The 9,435-nt window shown below is 39.2% G+C and overlaps 1 long non-coding RNA gene across 2 annotated transcripts; it reads left to right on the top strand.

Annotated features, from left to right (window-relative positions):
* Positions 1-680: 680 nt before the first annotated feature.
* LOC139077248 (uncharacterized) lies at positions 681-9,102 on the top strand. 2 transcript variants are annotated; one of them, XR_011529599.1, is made up of 3 exons: positions 681-805; positions 3,306-3,398; positions 4,542-9,102. It is a non-coding gene; the product is annotated as an uncharacterized lncRNA (long non-coding RNA). The 2 variants fall into 2 exon arrangements; XR_011529600.1 differs by lacking the exon at positions 681-805 and adding an exon at positions 1,898-2,089 and having other exon boundaries at positions 4,542-7,504.
* Positions 9,103-9,435: the final 333 nt, after the last annotated feature.

Here is a 9,435-nt window from a genome sequence, read left to right on the forward strand (position 1 = left end):
GCAGTGTGGGGGATTCCTGACCTGACGTGCTTTTAGGGAAATTTCTCCACATGCAGAGATTTTCCTAGTCAGCTCTTCTTGACGCCTGAAATCCCTTATTAGAGAACTTCTCTGGTTTCTTAAGAACTGTCACTTATTAAAAACGCAACTCAGCACCTTCAGAAGTGCCTTGTAATGCTTCCGAACCCCCATGAACATGCTGAGTTTCAAGACACACCCCACCCTGGGCTGAGTGTCCTGGGTTTCTCAGGACACGCACCCTTCACCGTTAGGGTGTGGGCGCATGCTCAGTTATGGTGCGGCGGCTACCTCCCTGTAGATGCCGGTGCATGAGCATGGTGTGAGACAGAGAAAAACAGTGAATAATTTTTTTTTTTAGTATATATATGTCCCAAATACTGCATAGGACATACATATATTATAGAATTATTCACTGCTCACCTGAAATTCCACTTTAAGTGGGAGTCGTGTATTTTTATTGGCTAAATCTGGTGTGGTGGCCTGAACTGTGTCCTCCCCAAATTCCTAGGTTGACGCTCTAGCCCCCAGTACCTCAAATTGTGACCTTATTTGGAAACAGCCTCTTCAAAGCAGTAGTTAAGTTAAAACGAGGTCATTGGAATGGGCCCTAATTCAATATGACCGATGTCCTTATAAGAAGAGGAAATCTGGACTCAGACATGCACAGAGGGAAGGCCACGTGAAGTCACAAGGAGATGATGGCCATTTACAAGCCAAGGAGAGAGGTCTCAGAAGAAACAAACGCTGCCAACACCTTGGTCTTGGACTTCTAGCCTCCAGAACCGTAAGAAAATAAGTTTTTGTTGTTTAAGCCAACCAGTCTGTGGTATTTGTTATGGCAGCGCTAGCAGACTAATACAGCTGGCAATTGTATTTGGAGAGAACTCTGAGTAAAAAAACATGAAGTTATGAATACAGAATTAAGAACAAATGTGAAGATTTATTAGAAGGAGAAAAGAAACCACAGCAAATTACTAGAGCCTTGAAGGTTTGAGGCCCTTTTTCCAGAGACGCATTATGGCCGTTGGAACACCCAGAAGCTCCTGGAGCTCTCAGGGGCCCCCTGCAAGGGAGAAGCTCTCCAGTCTAAGCTTTATGAGGATCCAGGTCAATTCAAATCTGCTGGGATGCTCACATCTTTTCTACAGCTTTCTCCGTTTATTTCCCTGGTTTCGACTGGTTTTCATGGCAGTCTCTCAAATTACACAGTTGGGTATTTTTGTAACTCTGTCTCTTCATTCCCTTTTTTAGTCTATTTTCTCTTTTCTAAGGGCTAGGTTTTTACCTCTTTAATTTCATGTAAAATGGATCCAAAATAATGTTTATAAAACAGTATAAGTTTTTCAAATTAGAACTATTTTAGAAACATCATATTGTTATTTTAATTATATGGGTAACTTGATAACTTTTTATTTTCTGCATCTTGTGAAGTCTGAAAAGAGAAACAAGGAATAATACAATTTTCTTTTACATGAGGAACTCTTATAGAAACATTTAATTTGGGCTGTAGCCTGCAGATTTATAAAGATACATAGATACATGTATATTTATATACATTTAATATATTTCTAAATGCTACACGGAATTATTTAAAAGCACAACTAATTATGCCAATTTGACTGACGACTAGTAAATCAGTTAAATGAGACAAAATTGTTCTGTCATAACCATATATAAAATTCTTTGTGGATAAAATGTATGTATATTTAAAATATTGTCTATGAAGGGTCTGTGGAAGACATTTCTTTCTCATTTGGAATTTAAACCAGTAAGTTCAATTTTTTTATTGAAAATTTTTGAACATTATTACATAGATTTCACATCAGTATAGCAGGCAATGTTTTGACCTTGAAAATCTTAACTGTCTTTCAAATAGGGCTAGAAATTGACTTAAAATGCACTAGCATAGAAAATAAGAAGTATAATATTATAAAAGAGAATAAAAGTAAGATGGATGCTACAAGCAATACGGGAGGAAGAAGAATGCAGAACAAGCCCATCAGAGTGAAACATGCAAGGAATATACAGAAATGAAATCTATTTAGCAATTTTTGAAAAATGGTGTGAGGTGAGTTACATAATGTATTAATGGATGCTCAACGGTAATTAAATAAACTGGCTCACCATTCTGGCTATACCATTCTTGTAAGGTCATAATTTGTGCAGCCATTTGCTTGCTTTTTTCGTCCAAAATATTGGAGATATTATGTTGGGTGTGAGTGTGTGTTTGGGGCGGGGGTGCGTGTAGTGATGGTGGCACATTAGAGTGTGTGTTTGCATAAGTGTGAATTGTGTAGTGGCAAATTGGTAGGGCTGGTGGTGAATACCACATAGCAGCTATAACTATTCGGGATATTCGTCTTGCTTTTTCCTGTATAAATTATAATTATAGTTAAGAATCACTAAGATTTTCTTTTACTGAAATATTTAAGAAGGAATAGAATTATATTACTGTTGAATCTTTAATTCTGTCTTTCTTTTTGAAAAGAATTACTTAAATGCCCAGTAGTTATTTATACTATTTTAAGGTTTTCACTTTTTCTTCTTGCTTTAACTCATCTTATTTCTTGTGCAAGTAATTACACAGGTATCTTCCATGCGTGTACATTTGATGCTTGTGGGGGTTTTTTCTTGGCATCGAATATGCAACTGCTGATAAATTGTTATCCATGTACACAACTTCAGCTGGGGAGAAGGAAACAACCGGTACTGCCTCACCAGAGCTTCTTGTCCTTATTGTCTGACACGAAGATTATTCTATAGACCAAAGTCGCAGAAAAGAGCCCGCTCTTCTTTCAGGAGTATTATCGTTTTATTTGCTATGCTACAAATGTGTTTGCTCTTTCGCTGAGTGTAGCTGTCCCAAGTTTGTCTGGTTATTATTCAGTAGCCACTTGTTGTGGTTTGAGGCCATTGTATTTTGAACACTCTTCCTACACTTATTCAACTTTCTATATAACAGATTCCTGGATATCCCATTATTCTCCAACTTTGCACAATATATCCCAGCTCAAATTATTTGCGGTAAATGATGCTTCTCAGAAAGACTCATACATGTGTTTAGCTGAAGGCAGGGGTTGCAGAACACATTTTCTCATCTTTTGAAAGTATAAAAAACTCAGTTGAAAGGTAAACTATTTGTTTCAATAATTGGTCATAAAAAGACTGCATTACATAACATTTGAAACATTTGTGAAAAGGAGCATTGCATTCAGCAGTAAGAGAAAGTGTGCACCAGTTTTGAAAATATACAAGCGTGTTTTTGTTTGTTGTGTTTTTTTCAGATGCAAGGAACTTTTTTTGAATGGATGAAAGGTGCTTAGAGGAGCGGGAAAGAAGAGCTAAAGAATCGGACAGCTTTTGTGGCCATCAGACTGGTAAAATGTTAACGTTTGACCATTCTAAGTTTAAAGAGGCCCCCTCATACATTTCTGGTGGGAGTATAACTACGTCAACTATGCTAGAGATGATGAAACAAGACTGAGTCAAGTTGAGGATGCTCCTATCCCAGGAGCCAGCAGCATTACTCCTAGGTGTATGCCCTAGAGAGACGCTAGCCCAAGTGTATAAAGAGAGGTATACCAGAAGGCTCATTAAAGCTAATTTTGTAATGTTCAAATAGCTACTTTTACTACTTAAAAATAGTAAATGGTATTGAATGGGTATTGGGAATTAGATGTATAAAACATTTTAGTATATTCATATAAAGAAATACTATACAGCAGTTAACATGAATAAAATACATGAGTTATACAGATCAATATCAGAAATACAATATGGAGGAAGAAAAGCAAGTTACAGAAGGGTGGATGTAATGCAGTAGCATTTATATAAAACAAAAACAGTACCGAGCGCGCACACAGAGACCAGCAGTTAAAGTATAAGAATGTACAAGGGCAACAAAAACATGAACTTAAGGATAGTGGTTCTCCCTGGAGAAAAAGGAGGGAAATGGAATCGGGTTCACAGGGTACGTTACCTGTATCTATATAAATAGATATATCTGTAATATATCATTTCTTTAAAAAAAAATACTTGAGCAAGGCAGTGTTCAGAGGAAAAAAGAAATGAAGTGATCTTCTCACTGCAAATGAATGAAAGAATAATAAATAAGTTAAAAAATAAAGGGGCCGGCCCCATGGCCGGGTGGTTAAGTTCGCAGGCTCTGCTTTGGCTGCCCAGGATTTCGCTGGTTCGGATCCGGGGCACAGACACGGCACCGTTTGTCACGCCACGCTGAGGCGGGGTCCCACATGCCACAACTAGAAGAACCCACAACTGAAATATACAACTATGTACTGGGGGGCTTTGGGAAGAAAAAGCAGAAAAAGAAAAAACGGAAGATTGGCAACAATTGTCAGCTCAGGTGCCAATCTTTAAAAAAAAAATTAAAAAATAAATACGGGTGAAAATAGATACCATTGATAATGATACATAAGTTAATTCTCATAAATTAATACAGTAGAGATGAAGATGAAGATCTCTAAACTTGGTAAAAATGACAATTCTTTATTCACTAGAGTTAACCTTGATTGATTGCGTTCAGTAGTGAAGAAAAAAAACAGAAAAAAGGAACGACATGCTGGAAGTATATTATCAAGCATCATTTCTCAAAGGTGAGTATATTAAGTGTATTTTTGAAATCTAATTCTCTGGGAATAATACTTCCTTGTTAACATAGGGGCCTGTGGTTTGACTTTCTCATATTTGATTTTCAGATCTGTTTTCAGGTAGCCTTTACGTAGTGGATAAGCTACCTGTTCCTAGAAGAGTTACGCATCACCAATCTTAGTAAATACACCAAAACAGAGACCACACTCCCTTGATTCTCCTCCTCCTTCACTGCCTCATCCTGTCACATCCTCAGAATTCGCTCAGACACGCTAGGATCCCTAGTCCCACCTGCCCCCCTCAGCCACATGTCACAGTCGTTCTGCCAGTTTTGCCCCCATACCCTCCTCTCCTCCTTCGATTACTCAGGCGCCAGCAGCATTAACTGACTTGCAGTAAAAGCCCCACCAGGCTGTCCACACCCCAGTGATTGCACTCACTGTCCCTTGGTCTGGCAAGCCTCCCCCAACTGGTCCCCATTTGTCTACCATCCTAAGTCCCAAGCTGAACGAGGGGCTCCTTTACTCTCTGAGTGTCCTGCGCTTCCCGCTGCCCTATGGCCCTGCACTGCATCATAGTCTTTCCTCTCAACTGGACCTAGCTCCCCAAGGGCAGGAGTGATGTCTGATGCCATGCTTAACGCATCCCATGGCACAGTTATCGGTGCTCAATAAACTGAACCAAACTGACTAACAATTGGTAACCCATATTTAGTACAAATGATTAAATTAAAAAATATACTGTGCTATGCCATTGGCAAAATCCTTACCCAAGAATGATTAAGTCCCCGGCTAGGTCGTAACTGCATCCTCATTTTCTGTCCTCATTTTGACTTCCCATCATCTCCTGGGATTCCCTTTTCTTCCCTCTGTCTGCTGGTCCACCCTCTGCACTCTACTGGACTGAAATAGTCATTTCCTTGTACTATCCGGGCTGATAAAACAATTGCAGAGATTTTTCATGCAATTAACTCGATGGGTAGACTCTAAGCACTGCGCTGGGTGTTCTAGAGCAGCACACTGCTATTTCTAATTTGCAGCTGTACGAATCCGTGACATGTTGGAATTTAAGGAGGTTCATTAGCTTACAATGTTTACTCTGCAAAATGTTTGTTATAATTGAAAAACTAACCTCCCCCACTTCACAAAGATCATTAACTCCCTTTAGGTTGCTTCAAGACCATATTATGAGATATATATCCCCTCTTCCAGCGCAGGAACTTGGAATTTCAGTTCTTTAATCCTTTCTGGACATTTACAAGTAGACAAAAAAAAGGATAGATATAATTGTGAACAATAAATTACACAGAGATGTAACCTGTGTGTCCCATTTTGGAAGGTCTTATCACCTGGTAGAACTTATTTTGGTCTCTGTTCCATTTCGGAGTTTATTGGCAAGAAATCTCTCTGGAAATGGAAAGATATGTACAGAGGCAGGTGGCACAATGCCGCTAGTGAAACTGCTTTTTGGAAATCAGGGGCTAGACGAAGCAGGCTACAGGAGAAACAGGCTACATCAGCACCCCCAGGGCGGTGCATCATAACCCATGGAAACACACACACTCTACAGTCTGCATGCCAGTCCACTGGCCATGCCTCCCGTGCTTGAGCATGGGCCCTGGAAGGGAGCCCACCAGAAGGCCAGAAGGAGGTGTTTTGGGAGGGTAATTGAAAACTAGGAACAGGCTCTGACAAGAGATGAAGAAGAGGAATAGGAGCAAGCAATGAAATAGAAAAAGTGCAGTGGAGGACTTTGTTGAGTGTGTGGGCAGAAACGGTATCAGGAAGTGTAAGAATGAAAGGGTACATTAGATTTCCAAGGGGCCCTGACACAGCTGTGGAAAGGAGATACTCAGTCCATGGCCAGGATGAAGTTATCACCAAAAGAGAAGAAAAGCTGCTAGGGACAGCACTGACCCAGAAGGACAGAGAGAGCCTGCAGCCATTCCAGATGGAGAAGTAATCCCCTCGGTGAGGAGATTCTTCTACCTATGGGAAATTCTAAGGTCAGTATCATTATTTAAGAATGTATGAGATTATATATTATAATGGAAATTCTAGTTGTGGCATTTAGTACTTCTATTAAAATAATAATCAAGTCTACAGACAATAATTCTTGAAGGAGTTTTTACATCTAGAAGTAAATTTTTTAATTTTTTGGTGAGGAAGATTGGCCCTGAGCTAACATCCTGTTGCCAATCTTCCTCTTTTTGCTTGAGGAAGATTGTCCCTGAGTTAACATCTGTGGCAATCTTCCTCTATTTTATATGTGGGACACCCCCATAGCATGGCTTGATGAGCGGTGTGTAGGTCCACGCCAGGGATCCGAACCCGTGAACCCAGGGTTGTTGAGGCAGAGCACACAAACTTAACCACTACGTCACTAGGCTGGCCCCTAGAAGTAAATTTTTAAAACTCAAAGGAATATTTTTTCAACTTAAAATTTAAGATCAAAATGGCAAATGTGATCATTAACTGCAAAGATATGAAGAATGACTCAAATTTCAAAATCTAAAGGAAATATTTTAATTCTTATTTGGTATGTTAGAATATATACATTTTGATTAGTTTCTATGTGAAAGTGAATTAACTTTTAAATGTTCACAGAGGTGTAATAGAAAGGTCAGCCACACAATGAGAGAATGATCAACCTCATCTAACGCTCCTTTATTTGTACACACCCATTCAAATCAGGATGTATTTGTCATCAATGCTGACCAAAGGACAGCTGTGCACAGCGCAAAGGCCCAGGCCCTATACACCTCAAAAGAGGAGAGTTCTGATGTGTACTTCATCTCACAATTCCCATTAAACCAGAGAATGGAATGTAAGACTCAGTTGACCCAGAGAAACTCTTTTTCAAATCTGAAAAATAATTATGCATGAACATAGAGGGAAGAGGCAAGTTATCCATAAATGAAGGCAGAATATGTAGATTTTCCATTGGCATATTATTAAGACCGAAGTAACTTTAATAGAATAAGCTATATTTTCTCTAGAAACATTGTACTTATATCATAAAAATGTGTATTTCACAATACTGCATACCAGTGCTTCATCACCCCTCAACACACACACACACACAACCATGTACAAAACACACTTGCATAGGCACCCCTGCACACATACCCATGCACACACATCCACAACACATGCACACACACACACACCCTGTATTTTCACAGAGTGTTTATACAGTAGTCCCTCCTTATCTGCAGGAGATATGTTCCAAGACCCCCAGTGAATGCCTGAAACCACAGAGTACCAACCCCTATGTATACTGTACTGTGTTTTTTCCTACCCAATCGGCTAACAGGAGAATAGCATACACAGAATGGATACACTAGACAAAGGAATGATTCATGTCGCAGATGGGATGGAGCAGGATGGTGCAAAATTTCATCAAGCTACTCAGAACAGCCTGCAATTTAAAACTTTTGACTTGCTTATTTCTGGAATTTCCCATTTAATGTTTTCAGAACATCATTGACCTTGGGTAACTGAAACCCCAGAAAGCAAAACCGCAGATAAGGGGGGACTACTGTATTACCCACAAGGTCAGGGACAAATTTCTTTTCCCCTTTTATCCTTAGTCTTCAACGCACATTCCATAAGGGATGCTCGTCCATTTTTGACGTATATTGGCAAGCTAAATCCAGCTGCTGTTCTGTGACACACCATCCCCCATGGTTAATCGAAACTACCCATTTCCCAAAGTAACCATGTCCCCAGGCAGGCGGGTGTCACACATCCTACTACCATTGTACCAATTCCTGGACTCCTTTTTTTATTGCCAGAAGGCACAGGCTTTTTGAAATAAAATGTTGTCTTGAAAGAATAAACATGAGACCAAATTCAATTTATGAAGATAATTCAATACACAAATATTTGCAAAAGAAGACTATCTATTCATGTGCAGCTTCAACAACGTATTTCTTTTTGAGCATTATAAAAGCAGTATTAAGAACCACTATTGGTAAGTTTTGTTCACAAAGAAAAATATTCCAATATGTCTCTACATAAAATCCCGTCCATGTGAGAACCAAGAAACAAGATGGAAAGGGTGGACAAACTGGCCAGTGGTTCCCAAAGTGTATGCCAAGGATCCTCATGAACTTTCAGGGGGCCCACAAGGTCGAAACTGTTTTGATAACAATACAAGCCTTTACTCACTGTTGTAAATTTCGTTGTCCCTCATGAGTATGGTGATATTTCTCAAAGGCTATGTGACTTGTGATATCACCACCAATTCATTCGACTGAATGTGGAAGCAGACACAAGAACCTAGCTGTCTCCTCTCAAGCCAGACATTAAAGAGATTTGTAAAAATGTAAAACAGTGCTATTCTTCTCTCTCTTTATTTTTATTTTGGAAAATACAGTTATTTTTCATAAAAATATGTTACTTATGTTGATGTAATGGTTTATTATTGTTATTTTTAATGAACTAATAAGTAAATACGGAAAATATTTCTCAGTTTTAATTGATTTCTAGTAGGTTAAATATTGATAGATACAACCTACACTATAAGAAGCTCTTCAGGGTCATCAATCATTTCTAAGAGCATAAGTTTCCTAAGACCAAAAAATTTGAGGAGGGCTGAACTATACAAACAGGTGGGTGTACTACTGTCAACTTGGAAACATTCTCCCCTAAAAAACATGTTTCAAAATAATGTTTCAAAAAGATGTGTTCCATGACTCAGAGGGGAATTTTCCGTACAGAAGCCTCTTGATTGGCTATCAGACGGCTGCACCTGGGCTGGTTTCCGCCCCACCTTATCTTTAGCATCCTCCATAGCAGT

The sequence above is a fragment of the Equus przewalskii genome, chromosome 19, assembly GCF_037783145.1.
Source record: "Equus przewalskii isolate Varuska chromosome 19, EquPr2, whole genome shotgun sequence".
Classification (NCBI taxonomy): domain Eukaryota; kingdom Metazoa; phylum Chordata; class Mammalia; order Perissodactyla; family Equidae; genus Equus; species Equus przewalskii.